This window comes from Dermochelys coriacea, chromosome 1 (assembly GCF_009764565.3).
Source record: "Dermochelys coriacea isolate rDerCor1 chromosome 1, rDerCor1.pri.v4, whole genome shotgun sequence".
NCBI lineage: Eukaryota > Metazoa > Chordata > Testudines > Dermochelyidae > Dermochelys > Dermochelys coriacea.
The window spans coordinates 222,605,580-222,617,681 of record NC_050068.2 but is presented as its reverse complement, the minus strand read 5'-3'; positions in this window follow the sequence as shown (position 1 = coordinate 222,617,681).

Below are 12,102 nucleotides of genomic sequence, written 5' to 3'. Positions count from 1 at the left end.
ACAAGATTTGAAGCATCCTTTCTCTGAATGGGAAAAAGCTCACATTTTAAGCTTACTGTACCATCAGCTTTATTTCTCTCCTGAAATAGTGAGTCCCAAAGAATTTTATTTTTATTAATTAACACCAAAAATGTGCTAGATGCTGTATAGAATGTGTAGGGGACAAGTTCTCACCTTAGAGAGCTCATGGCCTATATAAAGAGCTGAAACAATAAGCAGACACAAAGAAAAAAGAGGAAGGGAACGAAGAGGACAAAGGTTACAGATTTGGCTTAGACAGGTATGGAGCCATCTGAACTGATTTTTAAGTGAAGGGGTTTCTTTAGGTGTATTTTGATATAAAACATTATTGATTTGGGGGTGAGTTGAAGTGGTGAGGGGAAGGAGAAGAGACTATGGCTGTAATCGTGTGGGAAGATGGGAGGAGGAAAAAGAAAAAGAGAAGCTCAGGGGAGGAGAGGGATCAGATGTATGGTAGGGTGAGACAATCCAGTTAGGGAGCCATGGGTGTGGTGGAAGAGGAACATAATTAAGGTAATATTGACAATGAGCAGTGATCCAGATAATGATCAGAATGTTCATGTTCCAAAACAATGAAGAAAGGCCTTGAATTTAACCTGTGCACCCTCACTGGCAGCTGCTGATGTAGGGAAGGAGATGTGAGGGTCTAGATCTTTTCCAAATCCTTGCTGCTGCTAATTCCCATCTCAGAGGGAAGAAGGAGAGCAGGATGCTGAGGCAGATCCTTAGGCTTGTCCTTCTGGGGCACAGGGTTAGGTTGGACTGGAGTAGTTGCTTTGCGAAAAAGGAAATAGAATTGCCTGGATTTAGGAGCTAAGGAAACCAAAGTAGGTCTCATCTTGCTCCAACCAACTTTGAGAGTGTCTTTCCAGCCTGCCTCTGAATATCGGTTTTACATCCTTCAGTGTAATGCAAATGTTATAAAGGGTTAACAAGATGTTTAAAAAATAACTAAAGAGCTGGTGATTTGATTGTATTTTTAATGAACTTCCTGTTCTTTACTTCTTGCTGGAGTGTCTCAGGTACTTGCTTTAAAGACACCATATTAAAAACTGTTGATTACTTGATTGAAGTCAGGTCAATTAGAAACTAAAAGGTGTAAAACTTCAACCCACTGATAAAGGACCATTTCTGTTTGCTCTTAACTTGTACATGGTAGATTCTTCAGTCACTGATTTTGAAGTATTCTAATAAATGAGGACAGGTTGCTATAAAAATGTTGATCCTCCCTTTAAAGAGAATAGGTCTATCTTAGGTACTTCTGTTATCCCTTTTACAGTAGTATCAGAGCACCTCACAATCATTCACTCATTTTTCCCCGCAACATCACTCTTATTACTGCCATGGGACAGCGGAGGAGAAGAAGCGGGGGACATTGGAGGGGATAAGGGAGAACCATCAGGTGTTAGGGAAAGCTATTAAACCTCCATCCTTGCTGCAGAAATCATGCACTACTGCTTGGGAGCTGAAAAGCAACTGATAGTGAAGTGACTTGCTTGCCCAGCTCTCTATCTGTTGATTAATCCAGCTCCCACTGTAGGCCCTGCCCCAGCTGGCTGTGAAGAGGCAGTTAAGTAGCTTACCCAGGGGAGTAGAAGATGGCAGAGGTCCTTTTTACCAGCAACCACCAGCATGGGTGGGGAGAGGAACTGGGGCTCTGGTGAAGGGCGTGGTTAGAGATTCCAAGTGGGAAGGTGAAGATAGAGTCAAAAAGTGCTCAAAGGGACGTAGGTGCCTAGATCCCAGATTTAGATGCCCAAGTCTCAGTTTTAGGCACCATAGCATTCCCTCAAACCCCTGTTGACAGCTGCCTAACCCTGTAAGAGGAAGGGAATGAAGCACTTAAATTCACACAGCACTTACATTTTTGCTGTACAAGTCCCCATGACACCTACATTTCTGCTTCAGGCATGTGCACTGCTGCCTCACTCTAGGCATGTGAATCCCTGTCTTATGCCTAAGCCCCAGCATGAGCCACAAACCAGGGAAAGATAGGTCTTCCTCTGCCTAGTTTTCCTGAGGGGCCTGATCTGGTAGGTGTACTCAGGGCATGCTTAACTCCACACCAACCATCTGGGGGGAGGAAACAGCCTTTCTCCTAACTTTTAGACCAGTGGTTGAGGAACTCACCCAGGATGTGGGAGAGAAGGTTCAAGTTCCCCCTCTGCCTGATATGGAGAAAGGATTTGAACAGGAATCTGCCATCTCTCAGGTGAGTAATGTAACTACTGAACAATGGGATATTCTGATGTGGGTCTCTCTCAATTTCTCTTGTTGAAGCTATTCTACTTAAATATTTATTGCGCCAGAAAGAGAGTGACAATCACTCTGTAGTTGATTTCAGTGTTGCTGTAGCTGTGTTGTGTTGTGTCCCAGCCTATGAGAGACACAAGGTGGGATAGGTAATATTTTTTACTACTAGACCAACTTCTGTAGGTAAAAGAGACAAGCTTTCAAACTACATGGAGTTCTTCTTCAGGTCTGGGGAAGGTAATCCGAGTGGCATAGCTAAATACAGGTGGAACAGATTTTTAGCATAAGGAGTTAACAAAGGTTGCAAGAGACCATTCAAGACAAAGTGGGCAATTAACACTTCTGCAGTCATAGGAAAAAGGAGAGTTAATGGGTTACAGATTGCTGTAATGAGACATAAAACCAGTGTGTCTACTGAGTCTGATTTTCATTGTCTAGCAAAGTTATGTATTTAAGCTGCCAGGCTCATCTTTTGTACAGGTTTTCTTTGAGGTTGGGATGTCAGATATACAGTGATCATTTTGTGAAAAATATTCACCCACAGGTGATAGTGTTTTGTCTTATCATTTTTCTGTGTGAGTTCAGTTGAGAGCAGTGATTCTCTGGTTTCACCTACATATTTGTGGTGGGGGCATTTCATGAACTAGATGAGGTGCACCACACATTGTGGAGGGCAAGTGTAGGACCTAGGATCCTCAAAGGCATATTGTGTGGGTGTGACACTCTACCTCGGGGGACTGCCTTGTAACCCCAGTGTTAATCATTTATATATAACTGTGATATTTCATATAAAGCATGTCATGTAAGGTACTATGGGAAAGGTTATGATCTGCTGAAAGTCACTGGTCTATCTAAATATGTATATCTTTAGTGCATATGAGATTGAGACTGTGTTGTATGGTTGTCATTAAAATATGCTGTGAATTGGGGAATCGCCCAGATATTAGATCCCAAGAGGCAATAATAAGGGAGGCAACCAATGCCTGCACGGGTGTAAAAAAAAAAAACAACAAAAAACAAAAAAAAAACCATCAACAGCCATTAACTAGCAAGGAAGTTACAATTCAATGACTCACTTGCACAAGGCCACACCAGGGGAATTGCTCAACCTGGCCTGGTGACTCGGCAATGCCCACCAAATATGCCACGTGAAATGAGGATATGAAATAGGGGACAGAGGCCTCATGGTTGGTTCTTTCTCTTCTCCCTACCCACACTGAAAGAAACGAGTACACTGGAACTGAGGAGACTGGTCCCCAGGCTAACAGGGAGAGCTTGCGTATGAAACACTGTAACAAACCTACAAGTATCCAGTGGGGTGAGAAAAACCGCTTAGCCCAGATACTGCCTACTCTATTAAGGCTGAGAATTTAGACACTGTGCTTACCTTTTTTTTTTTTTTTCCTTCGGTAACTACTCTGACTTTTGCCTGTTACTTATAATCCATCTTTTGTAATCAATAAATGTATTCTAATGTTTATCCTTACCAGTGAGTTTGACTGAAGTGCTTGGTAAATCTGCTCAGTTTGCAATTGCTGGTGTATGTGGTGAACCAATTAATAAACTTGCATTGCTCAAGAAAGGGTCTTTTATCACTTTCCAGTGATATAAGGCTGGGAGCTGGTGGGATTAGACTGGTGTCTTTCTCTGTATGATTCATGAGTGGCTCTTGGAGCATTCATGCAATCTGGCTGGCTGTGGGGCTCCACATGCAGTTGTAGTGAGTGTAAAAAGCACCTGGAGGAGTTTTCTGCTTGTCACCAATAAGGCATTGTGAGAGACAACCCAGATTAGTGAGTAAAGGGGCACAGTGGCTCCATAGTCCCAGGTTCCATCTGGGGATCCTGTCACAGTGGTGCAGCAAGCTGGATGAACTGCACAATTTGTTGTACTGAGCGAATTTGGCACTTCATACACTGTGATAGAGATTTTAAGTGAGGCTTTAAGTGTAGTGGCTAAGGATGGTCAAGAGCAGTTTATCAGTTTGTTATTCTGTTTGATTATTTTTGGAAAGGGAAGTAGGGACAGAAAAGAAGAGAGAGAGTGAAAGCAGCGAAGCCATTGTGAAACTGGAGCTGTTCAGACTGCAGATGACAGAAAAAGAGAGAGAGAGAGCACCTTGGAGCTGAAAGAACTGGAGATAAAGGAGAATCAAAGAGAGTGGGAGGAAAGAGAGAGAGCGCAAAACCACCAAGTGGACGTGCTAGAGAAACAGAACCAGAAATCACTGACACAATGAATCCTGTCTCACTCCAAAAATCCATAATTAGGACCATTTATGTCCTGCATACAACAAGGCAGATGATATTACTGAATATCTGACTAGCTTTGAAAGGCTGTGTGCAGTGCACAAAATCCCTGATGCCAAGAGAGTTCCTACCCTGATGGCAAAATTAACTGGTAAAGCTCTAAATGTATTCAGTGAAATACCCATTGAAGATGCTTTAGACTCTCTTGTAAATTTAAAAATACTGTTTTGCGAAGGTTTCAGATTACCCCTGAAACATATATAGCTAAATTTAGGAATCTTAAGAGGGGTATTAGTAATGGGGAATACGTAAACAAATTTGAAAATTTGATCGGAAAATGGGGGAGGGACGAAGGAGTGGCAAGCTTTGAAGGAATGTTGGATCTTGTTGCTCAAGAGCATTTCCTAAGCATATGTAAGGCAGATGTAAACCAGTGCCTATGGGACAAAAATGTAGAGTCTCTGGATGAGATGGCATCTCTAGCTGATGCCTTTGAACAGACTCAGGCATCTGTTGACAGCAATCCATCAAAAGAAGGGTTTAAACCTGGTGGGAATGGAGGATCCTGTTTCGTACCTAGGAAGAAATAAGGGGGTTGGGAGCCCAGAAATTCTCTTCCCCCAAAACATCCCGTTACTGGTAAGTCTTATCCCAAACCTCCTGTCAAAACAGAGGAGCCGAGAAGGTGCTACTTCTGTAACTCCACTGAGCACCTGAAGAATAAATGCCCCAAGATGAAGGAAAATAAGCCACCAATAGCCCATGTTAATGAGTCTGTCGTCAGTCCAGAGGCCCCAGAGGAGAATCAGGCATGAACACCCACATTTTACCCAACACGTTTTGTGAGGACTGGCTCCTGTGAACCAGATGTGGAGCACATTAAAATTGTCAGAATTAATGGCAGAGAAGATGTGGGGTGGAAAGATACAGGGGCCCAGGCCTCTCTGGTTAAACAGAGCATGGTCCCAAAGGCCAAATGGCAGAGATTGTGGGGGTGGGTGGAACCAGATTCCCCATACCACTAGTTAAAATTCATGTGGTGTGGGAAGGTCTTGAAAGCAATCTGATTGTTACCATTACTCCCGATGGAGGGCATACCAGCTGACATGTTAGTGGGAAATGATTTCTTCCACAAGGCTAAGAAGACTGTTAGTGTGGTGACCCATAGCAAGAAGGAATAATGTATTGGGTTCCCTGGGGGAGGGGTTGAAGCCCTAGGAGCTGCTGAGGGGAATGGAGAAAGTTTCTTTGATTCTCCTGCTTTCAGGTAGGGGAAGGGCAGGAACGAGCTCTTTTACGCCCAAGGAATACAGAATGTCCTTGGGATCAGGGGCAGGGGAAATGTCGTCTGTGACTGAAGATGCTGTCCCAGTTATTAGCTGCCAGGGTTTTGCAGATGAGCAAAATATATACTCTAAAGAGCATAGGGAGATGTGTCCCAGAGGGAAGCCCAGAGAAGGGTGATGGAATCTTAGAAATCACTGAGGAGGATGATGGTTCCTTTAACTCTACAGCAGGGGGAAGCAGCATGCTTCTAGGTGTGTGGGAGTGATTGAGATCAGCCTCTGCATTGAAGCTGGAGGCAAAACCACCCTCAGAAGGGAGGGGGCTGAAACATCTGTCAGTGAGAAAACTGTCCAGGCTGTTAGCTGTGAGCCCTTCACAGCTGAACAGGGGATAGATCCCACTCTAGAGAACATAGAGGGAGAAATTGGGGAAGTGAAGGAATGTCTCTTCACTCGTCACTTGGGAGAGGATGCCCAGGACAGAATGGTTGATTCAGCATCTGTGAGCCCAGGCATTTATCCTGTGACCCAGGTTTGGAGAAAGAACTGTGTAACTTACCTCCTGGAGGTGATCAGTCACACTGCTGACTTCTTGGGGACAGAGAAAGCGGTGACAAAGGGTACCTCAATCCAGGTTCCTGTTTTTCAGGATGCTGTTCCTGATAGGCTTTTGGAATGTTAACTGTGTCTCTTTAAATCAAGATGCAGCTCCAACATCCGTGATAGCAGAGGAGTTGAGACCAGAAAATTGTCAGGTGGTGGTTTGTGAGAATACAAATGACGCAACTAATGGGGCAGAGTGTCTTCACCCAGGCTGGTGAGGTACAGAAAAGAGTTATGAAAAAGCTACTGGGGAAAGGTTCATCTAATCAAAGGGTAAACACACTTAGCCCAGACAGCACAGATCACAGCCTTCTAGGAAAAGAGGGCTGGAAAGGACTCAGTGCTTGGAAGGGGGAAACACAAGATAACCCTAAAAAGGAAGCTGGATTTTTTGCATATGTACAGTTCTGGGGTTGGGAGACAGCTCCCCAAAGGACCAGCCAATATGCAGGATCCCCCTAAGCCCCTATCTTGCCAGACCCGGAACAGCTGTGTCCCTTCTATTCTCCAACCTGGGCTACCTTTTACCTGACTTTGCAGTCAGAGCTATCGCTCCTGGTCTGCTCTTACAGCCTCCAGCATGTAAGTTACTCCCAGTTGTATTATATGAGCGATATAGCCATCCACTCTTGAATTACACCAGCAATTTCCCAGATCCAGACTTGCCCTAGAAATGTATGTCTTATACTATCCAGCTCTCTCCTGGACAATACAAACTCATATAAAGTCTATCATTTTATTAATAGAAAACGATATACACAAATCCTGTTATCCCAAATGGGGTTTCCCAAACGCTTCAATTCAACACACTGGTTTAGATAACTCAATAAAAAAAAGTTTTATTAACTACAGAAGGATAGATTTTAAGTGATTACCAGTAATGAGGCATAAAATTCAGAATTGGTTACAAGAAAATAAAAGTAAAATGCAACTAATGCCTAACTTAACAAGCTAATGTAAATTCAAAGCAAAGATCTCTCTCACCACATATTTCAACAGTCTTACTGGCTGAATTTCTTTCAGTCAGGATCCCTCTCCCAGTCTAGTGCTACTTCCTTTGTTCTTCCATTGTTGTCAATGCCAAAGGTAGAGAGAAAGGGGAGATAATTTGGGGTGTATGCTCTCCCTTCTTTTAGTTCTTTCTTTTCTTTAAGCATCATCTCCAGCTGAGGTTCAGGAGACAGAAAGTCTGTGTGGGTGGAAACCCCAAGATGTTTCTTTGTCAAGATGTAGCGTTTTTCCCACACCCTCTTGCCTGCCAAAGAACGACCACTTAACCTGGCTGAGGCATCCGCTTTCATTTTGTCTCAGAGGAATTGGCTTGTGGTTGCTCCCCTGACTTGGAACATGTCTCATTAACATTATACTGAGGGATCTTATAGCTTTATATACAGTATTGCCATACATATTTTACCAGGACAATCATGATCAGCAAATTCTGAGTTTTCAAACAATACCTCACCAGGCTTACTTTGTACAAAATGTATCATCATCTTGTAAAAGGGGTAAACATAGGGGTACAGACAGTCACAGCCCCCCACAGATCCTTTATTTTTGCCCCAGATTTTATCTTTGTGTTGTTCTCCCTGCGTGCTTCCAGAACCTTCTCCATCTTTGCTCTGCACAGCCTAAGGAGCCTGCTTCCTTCCCACAAATGCCGATAATGCCTCTTTCCCTGCTGCAGTCTGCTGCTTCTAATTTAGTAGCATTTGACATTTGCTTTGCAGTCACTTTGCACATGTGTAAATGATATAACAAGGTGAAAAGCACTGAGGTCAGATTCATGCCCTAATCAGGGGATGTGGGGATCAGTGCAACATTAGCACAGCACAAACTAGGGCAGCCCTAACTCGTGTCCCTCTTGCAAGGGCCTCTTAAGCATCTGCAGTAGCCATACCACTGTTGATCAGCTAAGGCCCAAACATGGGACACAGTGTATGGCAAAAAGAAAAGGAGTACTTGTGGCACCTTAGAGACTAACAAATTTATTTGAGCATAAGCTTTCATAAGCTACAGCTCACTTCATCGGATGCATTCAGTGGAAAATACTGTGGGGATTTTTATATACATAGAGAACATGAAACAATGGGTGTTACCACACACACTGTAACCAGAGTGTAGATAGTTTAGTGTCCTTTTTCTTTTATAGAGAAGCAAAGTGTGTGTTGTAAATGGCTTGTAGATAGTTTAGTGGTTACAGTGTGTAGCTCACGAAAGCTTATGCTCAAATAAATTTGTTAGTCTCTAAGGTGCCACAAGTACTCCTTTTCTTTTTGTGAATACAGACTAACACGACTGCTACTCTGAAAATTGTATGACAGAGACAAAATGAGGAGGACACAAACTGTTCATGGAGGGAATTTAAAATCCTGGTAGCGCAAATCATTCTTTCTGCCTCAGCACAGGGTAAGAGACTATGTGATCTCTTAAGTTTCCTTCCAGCCTTGTATGTCTATAGATTCTTTTTTCTTATTATTAATATTATTAATATTAATATTAACATTTATATTATAGTAGCGCCTAAAGGCCACAACAAACTTATTCTCCATTGTGCTTGGCACTGTATACACACATCAGAAATGACAGCTCCTACCCAAAAGAACTCATATTCTAAAAGACAAAACATAATAGGAAGATTAGGCAAACCTGGGGGCTGGGTTGGGGAGAGGAGAAAAGTTTTTTAATATTATAGGATGTGTGCAATTCTGTACTACTGATGTAAGTAATTTTCAATGTTAATAGTTGGGAGAACTCATATTTGTGTAGAACGTGAGAAATATGGGAACTCACTTGAGTGATGTCCCTCAAAATGAGGTAGGTTTGAGAGGTATGGCCCTGATCATGTTTCCCCCCAACACACCTCAAAACTCTCCAACTGTGGCCAGCCTCTTACTCAGTGCAAAATAAGAGGCAACGCAGAGCAGTCAGAGCAGCTCTGTGCCTGACATAGGAGCTCTCTACAATGGGGGCATTCACCAGAGTTGAGGACAGGTTTATGTCTACCCGGAAGCCCTTTGACATCATCCTATTTACCTAGTTATCCCCTACCCCCACACCCCGAATGTAGGATATTCACCTTGGTACCAATTATTAATGCTAACAGGAATCATGCATATAGCTCCCAAGATACCCAGAAAGGAAAAGAAGATCCTGTTAAGTTCCATCTTTTCTTGTTTTGACAGGTGCTTTTTTTGTAAAGAATAGGACACTTTGGGATTGTAGATTTGTGACAGGAATAATTTTTAGAACTCTGGCTACAGGTGGTTGTGAGACATAGATTACCTCAGTTGTCCAATCAGAATACTGAACAGCTTTCTGTTCATAGTTGTTGAACAGGTAATAAAGTGAAATAAAAGAAAAAAGAAAATTTCAATGGGGAAAGAAAATGAGGGCCCAATTAGAACTGAGCAAATAACTGATTTTTATTTATTTATTTTTTGATTCAGGTCCAAAATGGGAAATTAGACAAGAAATACTAATAATTATTGGCCTTGTACTGCAAAGCCCATTTATTAGTGTTTTCTGATTTTAAAATATTAATTTATAGCACTTCTGTGGTCTGGCAGTCTGCAGATAGGTCTCAGGGTTCTAATCCTGGCTCTGACACTGTCTCGCTTTGCAACCATAGCCAGTGTCCTTACCTCTCTGTACCTGTTTCACCAACAGTAAATTGAAGAGAAATTATTTGATTAATATAGCTTCACAAAGTTAATGTGAAGGCTAATTGAAGTTTTTATGGAATTCTGAAGATGTGTAGTACTACATAATTGCTAAATATTACTGCTCAGACCACATACTGGCTTGAAGGATTTTCATGGATCTCAAGTATGTAGCTTCTGCTACAGCCAAAGTAGGACAACTTAATATTCCTGGCAAAACTGCAGTAAGTAGGGTTTCCCCTCCCTTATCTACCTATAGTACCTTAACTAACCTAATTACATTGATTTGCACCAGATTTACATTGATTTGTAATTAAACAAAAAAACCTAAAGGAATATTTGTATGGGTAAAATAAATTTGGTCAAGACTCTCTACATTTGTTGGTTGTAAAGTGAAGATGGAATAAGTGGGCAAGAAACAGGGATGCCATTTAGGGATGGTTGGGGGGCTTCTGCACTGCCCCCAAGTTTTGTATAGGAGGTGCCCTCCCAAATGTAGCTCTTATCTACAGCACGGCATCAGTGTGGAATGTGAGTTTCTCAGCAGAGAGCTGCTGCTCCCAGCTTGTGCCCCTGGGATGGGGAGTCAATATTTTGTTTACAAACAGAGGCAGGGTGATTAAGATAAGAAAGTGTGGGTGATTAAATTAAGGATCTAGGAGTCATTAGATGAGCCTGTGAAACAGGAATCCCACTGTAGGGGGTGGGGGATGTTGAACAGAGAACACAGGGGACTCAGGCCTTGTCTACACTACAGTTTTGTCAACAAAAGTTTGTCAAAACTCAGAAAGCACTATAATAAAAATCCGTATTGCATGTTTACACTCACTCCCTCTTTCAGCAGAGAGCATCCACAGTTGGGACACTATCATCGACAGTGTGAGCAATGCACTGTGGGTACCTATCCCACAGTCCAGGTCAACCCCTTCTGTTGCTAGGTCTTGTGGGAAGATGGAATGGATCACAGCACATCTTGGGACCAGGCTCAGTGTCCCATGATGCATTGTTTTCTGTCCCAGCATTCCATGGGCTTCTGGCTTTCTTTTGTGGCATTTTTCAACAGCCTTTGTTTGCTGTGCACCCTGGCATCTTTGTGAGAAGGGATGGATCCTGCTCTGCTCTCCTATGCTCTGATAACTGTCATGAAGACGTTGCAGATGGCAGTGCAGTTAATCGCAAAGTTCCTAACTGAAGAAGACTCCCAGTTGCCTGACATGCTGTGTGATATGGATAGGAGCAACTTTAGATTGCTTTTGGCATTCACAGAACAGCTGCATAGGGTAGACAGTCACTTTTGGGCTCAGGAAACAAGCACTGAATGGTGGGATCATATCATCATGCAGGTGAGGGATGACGAGCAGTGGCTACAGAACTTTCATATGCAGAAAGCCACCTTCCTGGACCATTTGCAGAGTTCGCCCCAGCACTATGGCACAAGGACACCAAAATGAGAGCTGCCCTATTAGTAGAGAAGCGTGTGGCAATCTCTGCATGGAAGCTGACAACTCCAGACTGCTGCTGGTCGGTCACAAATCAATTTGGAGTGGGGAAGTTGACCATTGAGGCTGTGTTAATGCAAGTGTGCAGGGCAATTAATCGCATCTTGCTATGAAGGACCGTGATTCTGGGAAATGTGCGTGAAATAGTGAACGGTTCGCAGAAATGGGTTTCCCTAACTGTGGAGGGATGATAGATGGCACTCGTACTCCAGTTTTGTCACCAGACCACCTTGCAACACAGTTCATTGGTAGGAAAGGGTACTTCTCTATGGTGTTGCAGGCGCTTGTGGATCACCGTGGGCATTTCATTGTTATCAATGCGGGATGGTCTGAGAGTGCATGACACTGCATCTTCAGGAACACTGGCCTGTATAGAAAGCTAAAAGCGAGGACTTTCTTTCCAGACCAGAAGTTTACAGTGGGGGATATTGAAATGCCCATAGTGATCCTGGGAGACCTGGCATACCTCTTACAGCCCTGGCTCATGAAACCTTACACGGGAAACCTGCACAGCAGTAAGCAGCAGTTCAAC